The sequence below is a fragment of the Vulpes vulpes genome, chromosome 3 (genome assembly GCF_048418805.1).
Source record: "Vulpes vulpes isolate BD-2025 chromosome 3, VulVul3, whole genome shotgun sequence".
NCBI lineage: Eukaryota > Metazoa > Chordata > Mammalia > Carnivora > Canidae > Vulpes > Vulpes vulpes.
The window spans coordinates 98,077,041-98,090,376 of record NC_132782.1 but is presented as its reverse complement, the minus strand read 5'-3'; the positions used below and the strand labels follow the sequence as shown (position 1 = coordinate 98,090,376).

General features: G+C 41.7%; 1 long non-coding RNA gene across 2 annotated transcripts; it reads right to left on the bottom strand.

The window, feature by feature from the left end:
- Positions 1-9,462: 9,462 nt before the first annotated feature.
- Positions 9,463-13,315, bottom strand: LOC140598092 (uncharacterized). 2 transcript variants are annotated; one of them, XR_012000215.1, is made up of 2 exons: positions 13,187-13,315; positions 9,463-12,494 (listed from the first exon to the last, which is right to left on the bottom strand). It is a non-coding gene; the product is annotated as an uncharacterized lncRNA (long non-coding RNA). The 2 variants fall into 2 exon arrangements; XR_012000216.1 differs by having other exon boundaries at positions 13,131-13,312.
- Between the last annotated feature and the right edge of the window lie 21 nt (positions 13,316-13,336).

Genomic DNA, 13,336 nt, shown 5'->3' with positions numbered 1-13,336 from the left:
CCTAACACATATCATATTCAAACTAATGAAAAACAAAGATAAAGATAAATTACTGATGGTAGCCAAAGAAATAACATACATTATGTAGAGAAGAACAACAATTGGATTAGCATCACACTTTTCATCGGAAACAATGCAAGACAGAAGACAATGTAATGACATCTTCAAAATGTTGAAAGAATAAAAACCCTTGTCAACTTAAAATTTTATACACAATGCAAATATATTTTAAAATTAGGGTGAAATCAAGACTTTCGGACAAACAAAAGGCTGGAAGAATTCATTACCAGCAGACTTGCATTACATCAAGTGTTCAGGGAAGTTACCAGAAAGAAACTTGGGTCTACATCAAGGAATAAGGCTCTATAGAAATGGTTAAAATGAAGGTAAATATAAAAGACCTCTTTTTTTCTTATTTTTAAACACTTTAAAAGGTGATTCAGGATCACTTGTACATTGCTGTGGAAATGTAAAATGGTATCACCACTCTGGAATACATTTTGGCAGCTTCTTATAAATCGAAACATGCAATTACCATGCAACATAGCAACTATACTTTGGGGCACTTATCCCAGAGAAAGGAAAACTCACATTTACACAATAACCTATAAATGAATATTCATAACAACTTGATTCATGACAGCTAAAAACTAGAACAGCTCAGATGTCCTTCAACAGATTAATGGTTAAACAAACTGTGATACATATAAACCATGGACTACTACGCAGCAATAAAAATTAACAAAGTATTGATACACACATCAACTTGGGTGATTCTCCAGGGAATTATACTGAATGAAAAATCCAATCACAGGTTTATATGCCATATAATTCCTTTTGTACATTTTTTGAAATGAAAAAAATTTAGAAATAGAAGACAGATTAGTGGTGACCAAAGGTTTAAGATGGGAGTGGGAAGGGTTAGAGATGAATGTGGTTATAACAGGACAACACAATCATTGTGGCAATGGAATTGTTCTATATCTTGACTGTGGTGGTGGACACATGAACCTACATATGATAAAACTGTATGGAACTAACACACATACATTTAAGTAAAACTCTGGAAAACTGAATAAGATTAGTGGATTATCAGTTTCAAAATCCTGGTTGTGATAATGTGCTATAGTTTGTAAGACATTACCATTAGGGTAAACTGGGTAAAGATTACATGGGATAACTCTGTACTTGTTCGTACTACAGCATGTGAATCCACAATTATCTCCACTTATGTGCTCTCTCTGTCTCAAATAAATAAATCTTTTTTTTTTTTTTTTTTTAAGAATGATGACTGTAGTTAATACTATATTATAGGGGCACCTGAGTGGCTCACTTTGTTAAGCATGGGACTTTGGCTCTGGTTGTGATCTCGGGGTCTTGGGATCTAGCCCCATGACCAGCCCCATGACCAACTCTGTACTCAGCAGAGTGTCTGCTTCTCCCTCTCCTTCTGTCCCTCCCCCTGTTCATGCTCTTTCTGTTATAAGTAAATACAATCTTTAAAAAAATACTATGTTATATACTTGAAATTTGCTAAGAGAGTAGCTCTTAAGTATTCTCACTACATGTGCATGTGCACACACACAACCCTAACTATGTGAGGTGATGAATATGTTAATTAACTTGATTATAATAATTATTTCACAATGTATATGTTGAACCATCCCATTGTACACCTTTAAAAAATCACATTGTAAAATCTATACAGTTTTTTTGGGGGAGATTTATTTATCCATTTGAAAGAGAAAGTGCGTGAGTGGAGGAAGGAGCAGAGAGAGAGGGACAAACACTCTGCACTGAGCACAAAGCCTGACAAGGGGCCCCATCCCATGATCCTGAGATCACAACCTCAGCTGACACCAAGAGTCTGATGCTCAACCAATTGAACCACACAGGCACCCCCATATATACTCTTTTTGTCAATCATACCTCAGTAAGTCTGGAAAAAAATGGAAAAACTCCTGATCTTTGAGAGAGATCGTTAAGAAAATGAAAAGATAAGCCACAGACTGGGAGAAAATATTTGCAAAATCCCTATTTGATAAAAGACTTGCATATAGAGTACTTAAAGAAAAAAAAAAACCTCTTACAACCAGGGGTGCCTGGCAGCTCAGTGGATTGAGCATTAGACTCTTGGTTTTGACTCAGGTCATGATCTCAAGGTCATAAGATAGAACTCCTACTGGGTACCATGCTGATGCTGATTGCAGAGGCTACTTGAGTTTCTCTCTCTTCCCTCTGCCCTGCCCCTCCCCACACGTGCACCTTCTCTCTCTCTCAAATAAATCTTAAAAAAAACCTTTCACAACCAGTTAAGATAAGAAAGAATGCAACCAAAAAAATGGGCAAATATTTGAACATTCTACCAAAAAAGATATACAGATAGAAAATAAGTACATGAAAAAAAATTAACATTATTGACTTTTGGGAAAAGGCAAATCGAAACCAGGGAAATACTACTACATAACTATTGGAATGGCTAAAATAAAAACTGACAATACCAAGTGCTGCAAGGTTGTGGAGCACCTAGAACTCATACAGTCCTGGGAGAATTAAAATGGCATGGCTGCTTTGGGAAACAGTTTGACAGCTTATTAGAAGGTTAAATAGATATAGAATCTGACATAGAATCCAGAAATCCCATTGCTAGCTATTTGCTCTAAAGAACAAAAAACAATATTCACACTTGTACACAATTGTTTATGGCAGCTTTATTCACAATCACACACATAAAAAACTGGAAACAATTCAAATGTCCACCAGGTAATTAGTGAACAAATTGTGGTACATCTACATCATGGAATGACAGGGGATAGATTTACTGATACATCAGTGTGAATGAATGCCAGCCACGTAATGTTGAGTGAAAGAAGCCAGACTCAAAAGATTATCTACTGTATAATTCCATTTAAATAATATTCTGGAAAGGGTAAAACCATTGGGGCAGCAAACAAATTAGTGGCTACCAGGATCTAAGGTGGGGAGAGAGGTTGACAAGAGATCCAGGGAACTTTTTTAAGGTAATGGAAATATTCTGTATTTTGATTGTGGTGTTGGTTTACACAGTTGTATGCATTTGTCAAAACTCAGAAACTGTACATAGGGTGAATTGCTTGACTTAAAAAATATTTACAGACCACAGAAATAGTTTTCATTTTATTTTTGGAAGATTGTCCTGAAGTGATTACACAAGTGCCATTTGACTTGCTGTTTAGAAATGTCATTTTTGGGATGCCTGGGTGGCTCAGCAGTGTCTGCCTTTGGTTCAGGGCATGATCCTGGGGTCTGAGATTGAGTCCTGCATCAGGCTCCCTGCTGAGGAGCCTGCTTCTTCCTCTGCCTATGTCTCTGCTTCTGTGTCTCTCTCATGAATAAATAAAACCTTTTTTTTAAAAAAGGTCATTTTGGGGACCCCTTGGTGGCTCAGTCAGTTAAACATCCAACTTCTGATTTGGGCTCAGGTCATGATCTCAGGGTCAGAGGACTGAGCCCCGTGTCTGGCTCCTGGCCAGGCATGGAGTCTGCTTGGGATCCTCTCCTCCTCCTCCCCCCTCTATCTCTATCCTCTACCCTTCCCCTCCCTCTCCCCATGCCACATACTCTCTCTCTCTCAAATAAATAATCTTTTTAAAAAAGCAAATGTCCTTTTCTTCTTTTAGGTTATCTCAACACTTAAAAAAAATCATTACCTCAGGGCACCTGGGTGGCTCAGTCAATTAAGCATCAGCCTTCAGCTCAGTTCATGATCTTAGGGTCCTGGGATGGAGTCCCACATTGGGCTCCCTGCTCAGTGGAGAGAGTCTGTTTCTCTCTCTCCCTCTCTCTCTCTCTCTCTCTCTCTCTCTCTGCACCTGACTTTGGTCTTGCTATTTCTAATAAATAAATAAATAAAATCTTTAAAAATTATTACCTTGTTAAAAAATTTCATGACTATTGAATACTTTTTTAAGTAACACTTTTTAAAAGATTTTATTTATGAGAGATTGAGAGAGAGAGAGAGAGAGAGAGAGGCAGGCAGAGACACAGGCAGAGGGAGAAGCAGGCTCCATGCAGGGAGCCCCACGTAGGACTCAATCCTGGGTCTCCAGGATCACGCCCTGGGCCGAAGGCAGCGCTAAACCGCTGAACCACCCAGGCTGCCCAGTCACACTTTTTATTAAAGCACATATTGCTTCTGCTAAGACCCTCTTCCCTGCCTTCTCCCTGTGAGCCATGTTACAAACTCCCTATTTACAACAAGATTCTGAATCGGTACACCCAGGATGGCCCAGGAACTTACACTGCAACTAATACCACTGGGGATTCTGATGCTCGTGGGCTGAAGACAGCTAACAAACACTAGGAGGCAGTAGAGCATTGTGTGAAGAATGAAGGTTCTAAAATCAGACCGCCTATTTTAAAATCCTGCCTCAACCTCACACTGGCTGTGCAGTGGAAGCTTTGTGTCTTGGACCTTATTAGATTATAACGAGGATTAAAAGAGAGGACACACATAAGACACTTAGCATGATGTGTCAGCTGTTGTTGTTTATATCATCTTTCTATGAAGAGTGAAGCTGTGGCCCAGATCCAGAATTCCATGTAGTAGAAATATACCCATTTTCATTTCTAGAGTTTTTCCTCCCAAGCACCTCCCAGGGGACTGGGCATGCCTCACACTAAGGGGGAGGGAGATGGATATGGGGAGAAAGAAATGCAAGGATTTGTGCTTTAGGTCATAAGAAGCTCATAATTTGTCAAGCATACAACTGTCAAAACAAAAGATGTCTCTGCTTATAAACTCTGTCACAAGTATGTATTATGTAAATTATTTCCTATTTTGTGGAGGGCTATGGAAATCTGAATTTGTTAGATTTGTTGTTAAAGTGTGTGGAAAAACAAAGTTAAACCACTTCTCGTGTACTATGTAAGATATGTTTATGTTAGCATTTGGGGGAAAAATCCATATAATTCATAATTCATATAAGGAAGTAAGCAGGTGAAGAAACAGATCCTGTGACTAGTAGTCTCTAATTCGGGTGCACATGTACAGGTTGTCTTTATTAATTATCATTTTTAGAGACAAAATAATTAAGGTTATGTGATTTTCCAAGGTCACATGGAAAAAATGTCAGGGACATATCCAGAATGAGTTTTCTGCTTCCTGGTATGAATGCTCACCCTGTTTTTGATGACAAAGATGAGAGCTGGATAAATGACACGGGGTTCAGGGACTAGGAGTGTATGGTGGTAAGAAAAAAAAAAAAAGACCCTGAAAGAGAACCAGAGGCATGTCTGAAGAATTTAAGAACGTTCTCATTTCTATTTATTTCACTTCTGAGACAAATGAGGTCTGATATTTGTTGGGTGAAGGAAGGCTGGCTGGCCATCTTCAGTCCCCATAAAGAGCACCATGTGGGTAAATCACCATTGTTTAAGGTTTTGCTGGTGTTGAAACCTGATATGTGGTTACACGGAGAATGGAATCATTTCCCACAGGCACATTAGCATAGGCCAAACTCACAGCCCAATGCAAAAAAAAAAAAATTAAACCCCCAAACCTATTTACCGATTTACACTGAGAAATGAGACAGATCCTTGTGTTCCCCATCAGCACATGCCCACCATGTGGTGAGGAATGTGGCCATTTAGAATGATGCTAATAGATGATGTCATGGAGCCTGGATAAAATGGATGCACCTACCTCCATCCACAGAGAGACATCTGCTGCCTTGAGCCAAGCGGAGGGGTACTGCCTCCTGGGTTGATGATGGAGATCCACTACCAAATCAGCCTGCCTTTCCATTTTCTAAGGCTGACACTCCTCCCCACCCTCCACATGCAATGAGATGTTTTTTTCTGTAGGTATGTTATGACCTTCCTGCAGTCAATCTGCAGTCAAGTCTTGGCTTGGGGACCTGCCTTTCTAAAAGGTGACTTTGTATCTTTTTGTTCTAATCCATCATACAGCTGCTTTTACAAAGTGTGATTCTTTTTTTTTTTTTTTAAGATTTATTTATTTATGATAGAGAGAGAGAGAGGCAGAGACACAGGCAGAGGGAGAAGCAGGCTTCACGCCGGGAGCCTGTCGTGGGACTCGATCCCTGGTCTCCAGGATTGCGTCCTGGGCCGAAGGCAGGCGCCAAACCGCTGAGCCACCCAGGGATCCCAAGTGTGATTCTTATATAGCGATTGTTTATTTCCAGAATTTTTTTCAGGGCATTTTTAACAGGGCAGTTTTGATGATCAATTGTATGTACTGCCTACCATGTTAAAAACAACTGACTTGGGATCCCTGGGTGGCGCAGCAGTTTAGCGCCTGCCTTAGGCCCAGGGCGCGATCCTGGAGACCCGGAATCAAATCCCACGTCAGGCTCCCGGTGCATGGAGCCTGCTTCTCCCTCTGCCTATGTCTCTGCCTCTCTCTCTCTCTATCATAAAAAAAAAAAAAAAAAAAAAAAAAAAGACCTGACAATTTTTTTTCCTCAAACATCTTTAAACATGTTAAAAATGTAATGTATTCCTGACACTTGTGTCTAAACAGATATAAATTCTAAAAGGGATAAAAGAGCTAACAAATATTAAATGTTCTCAGATATATGATTTACCATGTATCAAGATGAGAATCTGCCCATGTATAGGACAATGGGGAAATTCCAGTCCATGTATCAAACAGAGACTCTAAAAATTAATTCATTGTACTATGAAATAACTACATGGATTAACTTAATTTTCCCCCATGAAGACTTATCCCAGGCAGCCTGGGTGGCACAGCGGTTTAGAGCCGCCTTCAGCCCAGGGCCTGATCCTGGAGACCCAGGATAGAGTCCCATGTCACGGTCCCTGGGTGGAGCCTGCTTCTCCCTCTGCCTCTGTCTCTGTCTCTCTCTCTCTGTCTCTCATGAATAAATACATAAAAAATATTAAAAAAAAAACTTATCCCATTGATTAATTATGATGAGTACTGTAGATGTGGTGAAAATTATCTGTAAATATGTCTCCTTAGAAAATGTAAAAAGTTGGCAGCCCGGGTGGCTCAGCGGTTTACCGCCGCCTACAGCCCAGGGCCTGATCCTGGAGACCCCGGATCGAGTCCCATGTCAGGCTCCCTCGCCTGTGTCTCTGCCTCTCTCTCTCTGTGCCTCTCATGAGTAAATAAATAGAATCATAAAAAAAAAAAAAAATGTAAAAAGTGCATGTAACTAACCTAAGGGAATTTGCTTAAAATTATGTTTAGAAAGCAGCAAATTTGCGACGCCTGAGTGGCTCAGCGGTTGAGCGTCTCTCTTTGGCTTAGGGCGTGATCCCGGGGTTCTGGGATCGAGTCCTGCATTGGGCTCCCTGTGAAGAGCTTGCTTCTCCCTCTGCCTAGGTCTCTGCCTCTCTGTCTCTCATGAATAAAATCTTAAAAAAAAAAACCCAGCAACTCTGGCTCCAATGTCACTTTAGTTTTAGTTATAAATTAGACTTTTCCTGGAGGCAGAACAGCCTGTTCTATATCCTCAGGTCCCTGAGCAAAGCTGGCTTCTCCCACTCTCACCTCCCAGAGCTGGTGTGGGAGGCTGGAAGAAGAAGATAGAATCTGAGTGCTATTGGTGGAAGGCAAAGCTTCTAATACCTGCCCCTGTCCTTTCTAAAACTTTTCTCAAAAGACTTGAGCATGGAAAGCTAATGAACTTGAAATAAACTTTCTATTGTAGAACAGCCTACTAGCTGTTTTCGGGATTGACTGTCGATTTTAGGAAATTGTCTGTAACAAAGGATGCTTGGTAAGGGAAAACCATGAACCGCAGGAAAACAGCTGTGATGGTCTCACAATGCTGAGGTTTTGGTTATTTAAGAGCCAAATGCGTTTCCTCTGGGTTTAATGGTTTGTGCACACGATACCTTTACGGAAGATCCTAGGCTGAGTTGTAAAGCAACTCACATTAGTTGTGGCTATATATATGCAAAAAACAAAACAAAACAAAACAAACAAACAAACAAAAAGATCAATCACTGTCTTCACCAGAGAAGGGAGATAGTTTTTTCTGATTTTCAGGTTGCTTGATTGCTCAAGTATCCTCTTTCATAAATGTACTCTTCCTCATTCTCATACTAGTACGTGGTTGTGCAAAAATAAAATGGTCTTCTTTCATGCCAGCAGAGATGTGGTTCTGTGCTGTTACACTAACTCTTTATGATCACTTATGTTTATGTATGTACATACATATTTTGTCTATGAAATATTTAGATTTTAAGTTTTTAAAGCTTTCTCATTGTACCGTGCAATTTTTTCATGTATTTCAAATAAACCATAAGTTTGAATGTTTTGTAGTTAACAAAACAAAAAGGCTTTATAGTTTTAAAATAAGTATATGAAAACACAGTGGCATGAAGTGACATGGCACAGGGGGTGGAGAGGAAGTAGCCATTCATAAGACCAAACCCACATACATGCAGGAGACAGTAATTAAGAGGCCAAGGATAGGGATGTTTTGAAAATACACTTAAAACAAGATCAAAGAACATCTTTGGACCTTTGAAAATGCCCCAGAAAGTGAGTGAAAAACAACAGCCTTCTCTCTTTTTTCAGAGCTCTGACTCAGACCTCCTACTAGAAGGAGATTGCAGAGTTGAAGCATGTATTTTAAAATAATACATATATTCCTTTCAGTGAGTTACACTATTACGTGCAATTTTTTTTTTAAGGATCCTAAAAGCAATCATGTATACATAAAAATTACATAGGTGGTCCACCAGGAGTCTTCACATCCCTCGAGTGGGATGCAAGGGCACTCCTATTTCTTTTCTTACAATTACTGGGTGCACCTATAAGCCAGAGGAACTTGGGCAACTTCGGAAGCTCTCAAACTTAGATGTCAAAATGAGGGCTGCAATGCCACACTTCCTCTGGGCAGCTCTCTGCACACTACTCCCTACACCCCAGTCAAGTCAGATCCCTCTATTAATTTTTTGTTGTTGTTGTTGTTGTTGTTTTATGAGAAACACAGAGAGAGAGGCAGAGACATAGGCAGAGGGAGAAGCAGGCTCCTTGCAGAGCCTGATACGGGACTCGATCCAAGGATCACACCCTGAGCCTAAGGCAGATGCTCAACCACTGAGACACTCAAGTGTCCCTAATTTATGTATGTATGTATGTATATGTGTGTATGTATGTATGTATGTATGTTAGAAGTTCTAACAATATCCAATTCTTTTCTAGCACTCAGCAGTTTGTAATTATATATTCATTTTTTGATTCCTTGGACAGGTCAGCCTCCTACTAGACAGACTGCAGGTTGTCTGACGGTGAGGCACTATGTTTGTTTTCTGTTCCACATAGTACAGTAAATGGCAGGTATTTAATACATATTTACTATGTGAAAGTGGTATTTGTCTTTCTGATGTTATTCCTGACATAAACAGAGACAGGTATGAGATTACCATGGTGTGAGGACTGAGGGGCAGGGGGAGGAAGCCGCAGGGTTCACAAGGTTCTTCTTTTTTTTAAAGATTTTATTTATTCATGAGAGACACAGGCAGAGACATAGGCAGAGGGAGAAGCAGGCTCCATGCAGGGAGCCTGATGTGGGACTCGATCCCGAGACCGTGGGATCACACCCTGAGCCGAAGGCAGATGCTCAACTGCTGAGCCACCCAGGCATCCCGGTTCAGAAGGTTCTAAACAGATGAAATGCCACTGTTGGCATGGAGTTCTATATATCAGAGGGAGAAAGGCTTTCCTACTCAGAAGACCAACATTCTTGACAAGTAGATGACTTCAGTTTGCTGCCTGATTCTATGATTTTTAGGTTTGAATGTTTTCTAGTTTATGTTTTATTTCCTGCCCCCATCCTTCCTCCCTTAGTTTGAAGTCGAAAGGAATAGACACAGGAGGAGCTCTCATCAAGAGGTCTAAGGGAGTGTTTTATGGCGAATAGCTCTGCAGAGACCAGTCACATTAGGACTGAACATCCTTATGATAATGTTGGTTGAGACTTCTAGATCACCTGATTCTCACAGATGTATTGTGAAGTAGGCAGCTCAGAATCATGGGCCTTAGTTTATAAATGAGGAAAGGGGGGGATAAGAAGAGGTTGAATTATCTGGGTCATAGTGAAAACAAGAGCAAATTAACATTTTTTTGGAGAGCTTACTATGTGTTGAGGCCTTACATTAAGCCCTTTATATTGAGACTATATACTTTAATCATTACCACATCCCCACAAGACTATTATTCCCATGTTACAGATGAGGAGACTGAGACCTAGAGATCAAATTATTTTCTTCAAATTGTATTACCAGAAGCATAGTCAGGCTTCAAACCCAGGTAGTCCGTCTCAAACTACTATGCTAATGAGTACACTGGGAGATCTCCAAGAGTACACTGTGTTATTTATACTTGCTTCTATAGGTCTGACTCCCAGTTTAATTCTGCTACTTTATGTTGCCGATTTTTTTGCAACCTGTTTGCAGTTTCACCTGAGCTTAGAATTTATCAATCAGAGACCATAGTGATCATTGCCTATGACAAAAATTATATCAATCAAGTTCAGATAAAAATCCCCTATATTTACTAATTAAAATAACTGCTGAATATTTACTAATTTGATTTTTTAAGACGTCCTTAGTGCTTAATTACCACAGGGCATATCTAATGAATATACTGGGGAATACTTGCATCATTCTCTGACACTACAAAACATGAAGTATTAGAAAAAAATCCATAAAATGAAGTCGATGAAAACATGTGATTTATGAGTTCTTTTTAGACTATGATTTCTTCACGGAGATGACAGTGACCAACAGCGATGAACACATTTTGTGTCCTCTACAGATCCAGTCCCTCTTTCTATGGGTTCCTTTCACATTATATTTTGTCATTGAAAAGAGAACATGAAATGTTGTAATCTGTAGCTGATAAGAACAATTACAAAAAAAGGTACCTTTGCTTAGAGTTCTAGAGAGGAAAGTGATCCAGTCAAGATTTTGGGCCTGTGCACAGAGCTATGACATAAGTGAGACACCTGAACTCCTCCTGATCAGGAGGGCAGTGAGCAGGTCAGTACAGACGGTGTCGTTTATGTATCTTTGGGATATCACTGACTGCATTTGAAAGCCACGTTAGAAAGGATATTGGCTGGTTTTTGGCTTCTCATGTTATCTGTGCCTCTTCCCCTCTCCATTATGGATAACTGAGGTTTTTAATTGAGGTTTTAATATACAGTAGTGACATTCTAGAAGATGAAGGAAGGGGGCAGTCCCTGAGGGCAATCTGAACTTCTGCTTAGTATATTTACTCTTGCTGTTTTCCTTCCTCCTCATTTGTAATTCAGGAGGCTCTCTGAGAAGAGAGAGACAGCAAAGCTTCTTAGATGGATCGAAGGATCACGAGCTGGGATACCAAGTTCTATGAAAAGGTCTGCTATTGAATTTGCTCTACCTTTAGGCAAATCATTTGATCGTGTTGTGCTTTGGTTTCTTCCTGTGCTTGCTTGCTAAGCGTAAATAACATGTATTTGACTATTTTGTGATTATTATAGAGTCTTTTAAATGTGTGGATGATTCATTTTTCCAGGCCAGCTGCTCAGGTATAAAATGAAAATCTGCGCCTTTGAGATACTAGGCTCCACGGCCGTCAACTGACCTCCAGATCCTTAGGAGTTCAGCAGCCATCTAGTTGCTTCTTGTTCATCTGACAGTTTACAGTCTCTGAGCTGTGGCTCCTCAAGTTTATTCTGTAGTTGGGGGGCAAACCTTTTTGTTTCCTTTGTTTTCAGAAATGAAATACGTCACTTTATATACTCTTGCTGTTTTTAGCCTCCTCTTCCCACTACCCCCTCTAGAAATATGAAGGCTTTCTTTTGGCACAGACAGAGCTCCTTTATCTGACACTGATTTCTGAGACAGGAGGGAGAGGTGACCTGGTAAACAAACCGTATTATCTGGACTGGCTAACACAGTTCCCTTTTGATGATTTGGGCCAGGGACCACTAGAGGTTTGAACTAGACTTAGGAAGGTTCAGGCTCTTTGCAGTTTTGGGAGGAAGCAGTCAGGGAGTATACTGAAAAGAGAGAACACAAAGTATCCTCCCCTGCCCCCCACCCCCACCCCATGTTTTTGTTAGTTAGTTATAGCCTACCTCATGTTAAGCAACAAGGTGTCCCTGTTCGACAAGTGCCAAGCTGAGATTCTCAGAACCTACTTTAAACGTTTGTGGGTTAAGAACGATTTTGTTCTTCACCATACCACCGTGGCATAAATGACCATCTCTGAAGTGCAAGATCAGGGTAAACGGAAAGGCTTCTTATTTTCTTTTGAACTAAAAAAATTTTTTTAAAAAATGTATTTACATTATTTCTAGCGGAGTTCAATTAAAAGCAGTTTCTAAACAAACCTGGGAAGCTAGAGAGCCCGTGAAATTATGTTAACTCCTTAGTTGTAGCTTGGAGGTATAGCAGCAGGAAGGACTTCAGACACAGGAACACCGTGTGACCCCTTCGGTTCTGAAACGTTGCTGGGGCTCCTCGTGCTAGAAAGGATCGAAGAAACATCGGGTAAATACTGCTCCTAGAACCCAGTTCGCTGGAAGAGCGTTGGTTGGGTCCAAATTTCCGTTCAAGGAAACACGCAAGGGAGTCTAATTGGGGAGGGGTAGCGGGGGGGTGGCGGGGAGAGGCGGGGTTGTGTCTTCATTCTCCGACAGGGTCATCGATATATTAAAATATTACTTGCGGGTGCCCCGGCTGCAGGAGCTCCCAACAATGGCAGAGCTTTCACGGATGCCTCTTAGAAGCATGCACCCAGCAACCTGCCAGGCGTGCGGGACGGGACTGGGAGGAGGGGTTGCTGATACCCTGTCTCCCCGAGATTCCCGGCGGCTTTGCAGCTGCAGCAGAGGCGGGTGGAGGCCCTAGGGGGTGGGGGCCCGGCTCGTCGGCTCTGAACGTAAACAGGACACTGGCAGCGTCCGTCCCCGGCGAGGTGTCGGGTCTGACAGTCTGGACGTACAGACCGCAAGGAGACACCCTCTCCTCGCCCCCCCCCCCCCCCCCCCCCCCGCGGTCCGTCTGCACAACCGGCTGCAAGTCCTGCTGGGGTCCGGGAGTGGGGGCGCCCGGAGGCAACGGCAAAAGCGAAGAAAGACCAGAAGCGCTGAGGGCACCACCTTAGAGGGGCCGGGACGCTTCAGTAACTCGCTTCGGAAGAAGCCCCCCCTCCTACCCTAAGAAAGCGAGAAATCCTCTCCACCATTACGCAGGCGGAAGGCGGGGACGCGCGCCCGGCGACTGCGCGCTCCCTTTGTCCCGCTCCCCCCGCCGCCGCAGGAGGCTCGCGGAGCCGGGGGAGCGCGCCGCCGCGCCCCGTAAGTGC